The sequence below is a fragment of the Diadema antillarum genome, unplaced genomic scaffold (genome assembly GCF_040938485.1).
Source record: "Diadema antillarum isolate AM-2024a unplaced genomic scaffold, OU_Dant_1.0 seq00000429_RagTag, whole genome shotgun sequence".
NCBI lineage: Eukaryota > Metazoa > Echinodermata > Echinoidea > Diadematoida > Diadematidae > Diadema > Diadema antillarum.
In genome coordinates, this window is record NW_027271410.1 from 575233 (window position 1) to 586618 (window position 11386).

Below are 11386 nucleotides of genomic sequence, written 5' to 3' on the forward strand. Positions count from 1 at the left end.
TATTCCTCTGACGCGAAACACCACGCATATATAGTACATGTTCTTTGTAAATTCATACGCATGTACGTGCACAGGTATTGATGTACATTATATACAGTATTACTGTATTATGTAAACAGAATTTGCGCAGAATTTTGCTCCGTGTGTTAAAATCAACCCATAACGAAATTCTCTCGATTGATTTTATATGTACATTGTACCGTTTACTACTGTCCTCACACACTCACACGCACACACACACAGACACACACACATACATACCATGTGTACATGACATGTTTGTGCAAAAATGTTTTTCACAATGTACGTGTATAATCTGAGTGGTGTTTGGGAATTTGAGTGTTTAGATTGTTTCTCAAGTAACTTTTTTAATTTGAATAATTTTAACTGTACATGTATACAGTGTACACTGTATATTGTAAATGCTGAAAGAAATAAAGGAGAGTTTTATGCTCTCATTCAATCAATCACTTCCACACTTATTTTTTTTTCACAAGATATAAATATAACTGTATATTCTTCTTGCCGACGTGTAAAATATTTACTGCACCCTCATGCACCACATAATGTACAATGTTCTTATTAAACAAATGAAAAAAAAAGAAAGAAAGACAAGTACAGTAATTCAAATATTGTACACGTGAAGATTCTGAGCAAAAGCATTACTTTTTTCAGTTGTTTTATTGAACAGTGAAAAGTAGTCAACAACATAATTCCTTTCATGAATTCATCTTTCATTTACAGTTTGTTGTTACAGTTGCAGGGCTGAAAACATGATTATGTTACAGTTTGTGATAAAGAAAGCCGTTCTTTGTCCACAGGGAGAACAGAGGAAACATTTGTACATGTACTCTATGCTGGTCGCTTGGTTGGCTACCTGTAAGACAAGCATGGAATCTTGAGAACAAAATTGATACAGAACAGCAACAAATAAAATGGTAACATACAAGCAATGTCTTTGGCTTAATGAAAACTTGTATGAACAAACGTACATGCGTGTGGCATCGTCATCATGTACGGAATATTAGATTTGTTCTTACAAAATGAATTGCAAGTTGTGATACACTCCCCCCCCCCCCCCCCCCCCAATGATAAAGACAGGTCAATAGTGAGATGGCCCGAGCAGAAAAAATGTCAGGCTGCTCAATTGCCCGATAAAGCATCAAACAACAAACCAATAAGTGTGTGATAGATACAGTCAACCTTGCCTAAGTTGAATCTACATGTATTTGGACTGAAAAAGATAGCTTTGAAGTACAGAAAATTCAACTTACAAGGTATTAAATCAAAAGAATATAAAGAGAAGAGGACTTGAAAAGACCTTTGACTTGGGCGATTATTAACTTAAACAAGGTTGACTGTATGTTGAAACATCTTGTGAAAGTCTTTTTATTTGTTCCAGACATTATTGCTTGATTCTGCTAATGAAGAAAGACAGTAACTCTAACATCAATAACATGGTCATATGCTTGTATAAAAACTTTTTTTTTGTTTTTTTTTTTGTTGGGGGGGGGGCAGATCCCATGTAAAATGTAGGTGCATCTCTTAGCTGGAATTACATGCACATACATGTACAGTACATTCTCAGACATGATTAGAATTTCATCTGGCTTAAATGTGGAGGAAAAACAGTTTCAGTCAAAAAGGCACAAGAAACAAGAAAAAAAAATTTGATCACTGATGTTTGTGCTTCTAAAGATTTCTTATTCTTAATTCTTTATCTTGGTGATGGGCATCCACTCTGTAGAGCTCACTGATGAAGAAACCAGCTGGCATTCCCATCTTCACGTTGCTGTGAACTGAAAATGAAAATAAGCACATCAAATAATATAAGTGTGTACAATACATGAGAGAAAAGGGAAAAGGAAGTACATGTACATATCTGCACTTTAATATGCATTTGTAGCAAGCCTCCTTCTCAAATGATATTACATGTACAGCCATGTAGTGCCGTGTGGCATTATCAATTAATTGCTAAAAAAATTGATCATATTCACTGGTGGATGTCTACATAGAATATAAAAGCAAATGAAAGATATGTGATGTTTATTTTCTGTACACAATAAGATTATGTTTAGCACAGTCACTGTACAGGAATGACTAATGTTTGAGGTTGAGCATTTAAACGTAACAAAGTGCTCCGAAGTAGATACATTGTATCTGAAAGTACAGTACTCGGTACTGGTAACAACAACAGCTCAAACTCCAATGTCACTTTAGTGTATTGCGAAACAAGACATGTCAAACTAAGAGGGCTGTTTTCATAGTGTTTGCAGGTTATGGCAAATTCCTGTGAGCACTGCATCTTTTCATATCACCCACATAACATACATTGTACATGCAGTCACTGTCTCGGCCATTTACCTCATTGTTAACAAGAGGACATTGTCCACCGGTGACCCTGAGTGGTGCTCAGGCAGCCGCGGCTGGTGATGTTGAGAGAATCCTGAAAAGGAAATGCACTCAAAATGTCATTCACAGAGACAAAGAAAACCCTCTGACAAAACCATCAAAGACTGTTTGGTGTAGTCCATTGATACACTAGCGTATTTCCAGTTCAATCTGTCAGCTCACTATCGTACAACAAAAATTCGCAAGTATCCATGAGAATTGTATGTAATGATTGTTCAATGTTCATGAAAGGGATTTTATGTATAATCATATAATGCATTCTGGGTATTTACACAAATTTCAATTGAGCAGAGGCACAACACATGAATGTTTATACACAATATGCAAAACAAGGTCTTCATAGTAGATCATGATGATTATCAATGTTTTAAGTTTCTTTTTTTAAGTTTTTTTTCCCGATGTTTCACATGCTTTTTTGGTCAGCAGCTTGGCTGTTAGGCAAAACATGTACATTGTATAATGTAACACTTACAATAGATGGTTTCAACACTGCTAAGCCAAAATATACAGTACATAACATTTGTCCGTTACTTTGTGATGCATATTTATAGACACATGTACATAAACCAGAATATTTCCCCCTCTAAATGATTCTCTTGTTCTGTTTAATTTTTTTTTCAAACAACTTCCTTGTACAGTATATTGTGCATACTACGCTACGTAGGGTTCTGTGGGTGAAATCCTCTCATTGCAGTACCCTGCATCTTCATACATGTACAAGCAAATTTCTCCTGATACATGTATTAAAGATAAATTCCCACAATCTGGCATTCACACTGTCAGTTTACATTAGCAAATGACATGTCTTCAAACAAATATTATTATTAATATATCTGTGCACAATACAACTTTTATTTTTGTGGATTAGTGCATGCATGATACATGTAGCTCTTTGTCAGGACACATTTGAATCAGAACTTGCACAGACACACACCTTGACAAAAGTTGTTGGCAGGCAGGCAAGAAACTCATTAGATCTGCTGAGTCAAACTCTTCACTGTCGAATGCAGTCACACTGCTCTTCTTCACTTCTTCACACAAACAACAGTGGCGAACACACACTTTCCTATAGATGCACGCTATCACCATCAGAACGTTCGGCTTTGCTCCTTGACAACTGCCCGTTCTCCTCCCTTAGGTGTCTGTTTTCCTCAAGCAATTCCTCCATCTCCTGTTTCAACTCCTCCATCCTTCTCGTCTCCTCGCTCTTCCAGTTCTCGACGAGGAAGTCCAGTCAACTCGCTGCGAAGGACCTGCTCCTGCGCTGAGTAATCTGCCTCAAAGTTTTTCTGAGCAAAAGTCTCGTCAAAAAGTCCATGACTACTACAAGTGCTATCGCCAAAGTGATCGCCGGCTTCAGAGCCGATCTGCTGTTCATCGTGGAGGTAACTGCAACTAAAGACACCACCACCGCCCACAGGGGAGTTGACACTCCCGCCAGTACCGTAATCTGAAGTGTCCCCTTCACTCGCGCCACTCACCGAGATGTCGCAAGCTCTACGTGGCATTTCGCAACAACGTTCGGGCGACGTCGAAATACGCCCACTAAATTCACGCATTTCAGGGCCCTGTCCCATGTACGGTGAGTCAGAGGGTACGTATGTCACAGTACTACTTGCAGTGAAATTCAGGCAACCATCGGCGTTGTGAATGTTCTCGCTCGCTGGTCCGTATGCCAGAAATCTCTGGCTCAAAAGGTATGCATTGTCGTTCAGCGGCGCGCCAATTCTCACGTATCCCCCACGACGTGACCTTCCTGGCCTGACACGGCGGCGATGTTCTTTCCTTCGTACACGCTTGCGTTTCCCTCGACTCCTCAATCGTTTCCTCTTTGGTTCCATGTTGGCCGCCTCTTCGGGTCCTGAGTCAGAATTTGATGATACTGGAGGTTCCGTACCAAAAACGGGCTTCTCAACACCAAACGACATGATGTCGATGATCATTGAACCCATCGGCTATGCACACGCCCTGTATAAAGTCACGAACACTGTCGTTCGGGTTACCGAATATGGACCGCTAACCAGTGTTAGTGCTGCTGTGCTGAGTCACGTCAAGAGTTTGCCGGATTATCACAGCTCAGTATGGAGACGATTAGTACACACGTATAAATGGGACGACGAAATATTGGGGATGATAACGATTAAAAAACCGCCAAACAATTGTACAAAATGCGATGTTCACGACGTCGGAAATGCCTACCGGTTCAGTTTTCGCTTACACTGTTCACTGACAGATCAAGAAATACCAGTTGCTGAGGCGCGCGCGTTATTTATACCCGATAGCTAATACACGCAGTAATTGCTTGGTGGGCGCGGCGTTCTCACTTTACCCGTGTAGCTAGCCCACGTACGTGCGGTGTATGTGTATGCGCGTGTATGTCCAACACACGATTTTGCAACGATGCGACCGCACAAAACAAATGTAAACAAGACACAAAATCAGCTGACAAATGACGTCACATTAGAGACGTATTTAGCTGCTTTCACGTACGCGTGGACACTAAATAGTGATGACACATTCCTTGGATCAGCGAATTGTCTCCGGTCATCGTTGTTAGTCTGTGGTCAAGACGGAGAACGAACTTCAAGTCCAATCTTGTAATTTCTTGTCTTTCCTCTAAGGCTCGTGGCGTGGCGATGAGAATGCACATTATTGATTCGTACAGCGAGTATAATATGAGGTATAATATCCCTGGCCAGCTAGCCAGCGTCATTGCTGGACTCTCAACCACATTCTTCCGAGACTGGCAATCAAGACTAGGGAATGGGTCCCAATCAAAGAGAAGTTTAGAAGATAATTAGTTGTCTAAATTTAGCCATCTCGAGAATATACTCCCATACGAGAACGGACGAACTTGCAACGATGTGTATACTCGTAGTGAAGATACTCATCCAGTACCCGTGTATGCGGAATACTCAATTAGATCAACATGTATAATGTCGTCTGCATACCCGGCACGTGGGGATTTCTATTTATCCGTCATGAAATACGGGGCATACTAGTATTCTTTTTTCTTCGTGATGTTATTTCTAGACCATTGAGACCAATCAAACCATATTTCCGACTCTTTATTGATAGGACTATTACATAATTAATAGGGACTGATATCATAAACATGGCCTGTTAGTAGATTTTCTAATGTCCGGAAGATTGTTGCATCACTCCGCTTTATTTTCAACTCATCTCAATTCAATTCAAATTCTATTTTCAATGCCACAAGCAATCTCCTATTAAAAACAGTCATTACAAGAAGAGAATGTTGATACCAAATACTAGTATATGAATATACGTTTTGAAGGCGGAAAGATAAACAAGTTAGTGAATAACCTACATTATTTTACCTGGACCCCTATGGATTGGCCAATAGATAAAACATTCATGTCGTGTTGGAGTCGCTGCATATAGGACCCCTCATCAGTCGGGTTTTTTGTGTGTGTGTGTGTTTGTGTGTGTGCGTAGGGATTGTTCTTCGTTTATACGGAAATAGTGTCATGTTGGGTATTCGCGCTTGGGCGTCATGCACTTGACATTGCGAAATATAGACTTCTTGATTGATCAGGCATGCAAACGATTAACACTCAAATGAACAAAATGTTTAATCAGTACAATGACAGATGTGTGCTGTTCATTGAAGACAAGAGTGTGTCTTTTCGGGGGGGGGGAGGGGGGCAAGGGGGAGGGGTGTGAGCCTGCAGTTTTAAGACATTCCTTGCGTAACATTACTCTCTAAAAAAAATCGAGTGAAAATATTCACTCTTAAAAGAGTGAATACAAAAAAGAGTGAATTTAGAGTGAAATTGGAGTGAATTATGAGTGAAAATGTTCATTTTCACTCATTTTGGAGTGACCTCAAGGATCACTCGAAGATTTTGGAGTGATCCCTGAGGTCACTCCAAAACGAGTGAATATTTTCACTCGATTTTTTTTTAGAGAGTTATAGAGAGAAGGATTTGATGTCAAGTTACAAGTCTTTACTGCACCATTGAACCCATGATACACCATCAGCTTTCAGACTGAGCAAGAAGGTGTTGGACTGAGTCTACATTATTTGTTAAAGACTGAAATCAAACGAACGGACGGGTATTGATATCAATACAATATACGATAGGCCTATGATACAATTCAACACACTTAATGCAACATAATAACCCGGCAACATGACAACAAAACACAACAGTGTAAGTGTACATGTATTACTCTGTGGGAGAATGGTATGAGGTAATGACATCATTATACGTCACCGTGATTCATCAGTTAAAAAGGGCAATATTCGTGGTTTCGAATATGCTGTTTCGCAGAATCGTATAAAACCTTAACATTCTGAAAATAAATATGATATATGCGATTTTGATGATCCTTCTTCCATTTTGTTTCTTTGAGTATACGATATGTATGATTATTTTTCTGAAGTCAATCACGATACGTTTTGAGTTTTTAAAGCCGGATCTTGATTAAGATATTTCATTCAGCTTTCCACCTTTTTTTTTCTTTGTGAGATAATGAGAAACCTCTTATTAAGTATAACACACATAATTCCAAGAGGAGTTCAAATTCATTTGATGAAAAATTAGTGGCTGAGATATCCCCCCAAAAAGAGGTCCTATAATGGGACCCATCATCTTTTGTCCGGACCACTTTGTTTCACTTTGTTTTTGGATATCACAGCCATTTCAAAACCAATTTTCATGAAATAAACTTGGAATTCCTCTTTGAATAATATACGCTTTTTAATATTTCGTTTCTAATTATCTAATCTCGCAAAAGTTAAAATCTGAATCCCAATCTCCGAGTCAACCAATACCATCCCTTTAAGTAATATGATCGTTAGATATAATTCTTTACAGATAAACTGCATTCATTATAACAGAACAAGTAATATCTCTGTAAAATATTATCAAAACTATCACATTTCAGTATAATAAATGGTTTGATCATTTCCTTTGTTTTTCAGCGGATTCAATCTCAAATATCTCAAGTTGATAAGAATGTATATTATACATGGTTTTGCATTTAAACTCTTACCACGTATAGAGTTACTGTAAACTGAATAACATCAGATCCCGGCCATCCCTTGAGGGCCAATTTAAACTACCGCATCGAACTCTTACAATAGAGCCATCCATCCGTCTGAATGATTTGTATAGCGCGTCAGGGTACATGGGCATGCAGGGGATATGTGCATACATGCATGCTCAAAGTGATTTCCTCATTCTTTGCTCTTTGTTCTCTGTCTGTCTGTCTGTCTGTCAGTGTTTGTCTATCCCTCTCTATATCTCTCTATCTGTCTGTCTCTCTGTCTGTTTTCCCGGAGGAAGAGTGGTATATGCAGGGAGCCTCGAAGATTTCATTACAGCTTTCACCATGATGAACGGTTAAAGGTATAACCTGTATGGGAGCATATAATTCACAAAAAAAAATTTCGAGATATCATATGCATTTGATGTAATTCATTATGTGTAATTCAGCTGTATCACAAAACATCTAACCATGTAAAAATTTTGCAATAAAGCCTGAAATATAAGGAGATATCACTCTTTTTCACAATAAACCATAACTGCAGACGGTTTAATTTAGAAACATCTTATTATTATAAATATTGTTCACATTATATATCTAACAATAATTATTTAACATTACTTATACTGATTCAAATTTTTACATTGGTTAATTGTTTCTATCCCTAATTCACAACTGATTTAGAATTATATTTCGAAGTCCTAATGCTGGGTTTTTGTTTCATCTGCAAATGGTAAATAATTGTTAGCTCCTTCCTCATGATTCTCATCATTGTTATAATTCTAAATGGAGAAGGCGATACAGATATGTGCACCATTACTGTGCTGTTTATAAATTTAATGTGTCAAGAGGGGTAGTGATAATACACTTAAAACACATGAGCGATTGCGATCAGTTATTTATAAATCAATATCATGATGGGTATAGATTTTTACACAGCGGCATGCATGATGAATGGCGTGGGTTTGACAAGCCTTCCTTGGTGTATCGTGATGGGATATAACGTACGTTACAATCTATTTTAATCCCATGTGTGAGAGTAAAGACAAAGAGTCCCATAAGGCCTATATACCGCTAATCTTCTTGACGTAGTTAGCAAATCCCCTAATCTCATTAATCTCCCCGTAGAGCTTTAAAAAATGCTATATGGGCGAGGGCACCACTAAGATTAACCCCAAATACGACTACCTTGATATCCTATATAGTAACTATAAAGCTGTATTAATAGTACATTAAGGTATATCATGAACATAATACAAGTGTATGAATATGGTTATGTATAATCATGATTGCCTGTAGGCCCCCTATAATTGCATCAATGTATATGAATACAAGTGTAATTTATTCATTTTGAAATTGTGTACACTATGTGTCACTTAGTTTACTTACATGATAACTGTATTATGGTTTTATATCTTAATCGAAGTATGATCGTTATTATATGTGACTATTAATGTTATTACAAAATGGAAATGAAGAAAATTCTGCAATTCAGCCATCTGGCTGCCAATGAATTTTCAGTAAACCATAACTACTACTACTACTCCAATAATCTCAAACAAAGAAAGTACCCTAACCCAGGACCAACAGCTGAGTATTCTCACTTGAGCTGTCGCACTCCGATACATTCTACATCCTACAATAGACTTGGTACTGGGGAACGCATTGTATACAACAGGGAGATTCTACTGCTGTGCAACCCTGCATGGAGACATTTGAGTCTGGAGACAGTGACTAATGATTTGCCCAATTTTCTTCATAGAACAGGCAAGAACAGGGGCATGCTCAATGAGAATGTATGGAGAAGAATCAAAGAGCTAGGTGTTCAGACACATCTTCGAGGGAAGAGATGGGGACGTCGGAAGAATGTTAAGACACGGACACGAGTGAGCACAATACTAAGTGCCCCTTCATTGTCACATATACCAGTGATCACCTCATCATGTAGGAAACTGACCTACAAGAAACTGAGAGGGATGAACGTCGACAATCTTAAAGTCGTGCCAAATTTAAGTAATTCTTTTGTAGAGTCCAATTGTAATGTCTGTTTATGGAATGTACATTCTGTTAGAAACAAAACAATATGCATTGCTGAATATGTTCACGAACATGACTTCGATATCATGTTTATCACAGAAACGTGGCTTAACCCCCAGGATGATGTGATAATTGGGGAGTTGACTCCTAGAGGGTATTCTTTTATAAATTCACCACGAAATACAAGTACACGTGGGGGTGGAATTGGTGTATTGTACAAGTCTACTCTTAAGTTGATGATGAAAAATTCTGTTCTGTCTTTTTCCACTTTTGAGTGGGCACACATTACTGATTTGTCATGTTCGGTCAATTTTTTCATTGTGTATAGACCACCACCCTCTTCAGTAAATAGACTCACATCTTCTAAGTTTCTGAACGAATTTGATGAATTTGTAAGTGAGATATCCTTGTATCCGGGGAAATTGGTGTTATTAGGAGACTTTAATATCCATTGGGAAGACATGTCTAAAAGCGATGTGCTTCATATGAATAATAGTACAGCATCTGCTGGGCTTATCCAACACGTCCAAGGTCCAACTCATAATCTGGGTCATACCTTAGATTTAGTTTTTACCCGAGATGATTTAGTAATATCAGATTGTAATATATTTGAAACATGTATCTCTGATCATCATATGATCCGTTTCTCACTGGCTAAACAGAAATCAGAGTTAATTTCTATTACTTCTTCATTACGCAATTATCGCAAAATTGATAAAGTTCAATTTGCTAATGCTTTGCAGGAATTAGTGTCGTCTCAACCCGCAGGATTAGATAGCGAGTCCTTGTTTGATTGGTATGTTTCTGGAGTTACTAAGGTACTCGATACCTATGCTCCATCTGAGACAAAATCTCGCCCTTTGAAATCACGTATGCCTTGGTTTAATGAGTCCACACTTGTAGCTCGCCAACTTCGTCGTAAAGCAGAACGAAAATGGCGGAAAACAAGACTTGATTCAGATCGTAAACTGTTCATTGCAGCAAATAAAGATGTATGTCGGCTTATTAATGTCTCTAAAGAGAAATTTTTGAAAGACAAGTTGAGTTCATGCACTTTCAAGGAGGTATATCGCATTATCCACTCACTTTTGAATAAGAAAGCAAGTTATCTCCCCTTGTATGATTCTGCATCCATATTAGCGAATCAATTTTCTTTGTTTTTTGTCGGAAAGATAAGAAAAATTAGAGATGAAGTAGATGCGTGCAACAGAATCACTGTAAACCAATTTTGTGATACTGTAAACGTAAATATTCCTCTTTTTGAGAATTTTCAGTTGCTTACACAATCAGATTTATCCAGAATCATTATGTCATCTGCTACTAAATCTTGTCAACTTGATCCCATTCCAACATGGCTCCTGAAAGAGAACCTCAATCATGTATTACCATTGCTTACAAACATAGTCAATCAATCTCTTTCCACAGGTGTTTTTCCCAAAGGAGCACGCTCGGCAATAGTAAAACCACTTTTGAAGAAACCCAGCCTGGACCAAAACGAATTTAAGAATTATAGACCAGTGTCAAATTTAACATTTCTAGGTAAACTTATTGAGAAAGCAGTTTGTAAACAGTTAGTTCATCACATTGAGTCTAACAATCTTTTTGATTCTTTTCAATCTGCTTACAGGTCTCTGCACAGTACTGAGTCAGCTTTAGTAAAAGTGAAAAATGATATTATGTTTGCCATTGATTCAAACAAGGTTGTTTTTGCTGTTCTTTTAGATCTGTCAGCCGCATTTGACACGATTGATCATCAAATTTTTCTTTCCCGTTTATATAAACGAACAGGTGTTAGGTCAACAGTTTTGTCCTGGTTTCAGTCATACCTTTTGGGATGGTCTTCTCAAGTTGACATTGCCGGTAATTTGTCAAACCCCACTGTGTTAGAGTTTGGACTTCCCCAGGGATCAATAGTAGGACC

At 38.1% G+C, this 11386-nt stretch overlaps 1 long non-coding RNA gene across 1 annotated transcript; it reads right to left on the bottom strand.

The window, feature by feature from the left end:
- Positions 1-1544: 1544 nt before the first annotated feature.
- Positions 1545-3552, bottom strand: LOC139732505 (uncharacterized). Its single transcript, XR_011711025.1, has 3 exons — positions 3347-3552; positions 2365-2446; positions 1545-1799 (listed from the first exon to the last, which is right to left on the bottom strand). It is a non-coding gene; the product is annotated as an uncharacterized lncRNA (long non-coding RNA).
- Between the last annotated feature and the right edge of the window lie 7834 nt (positions 3553-11386).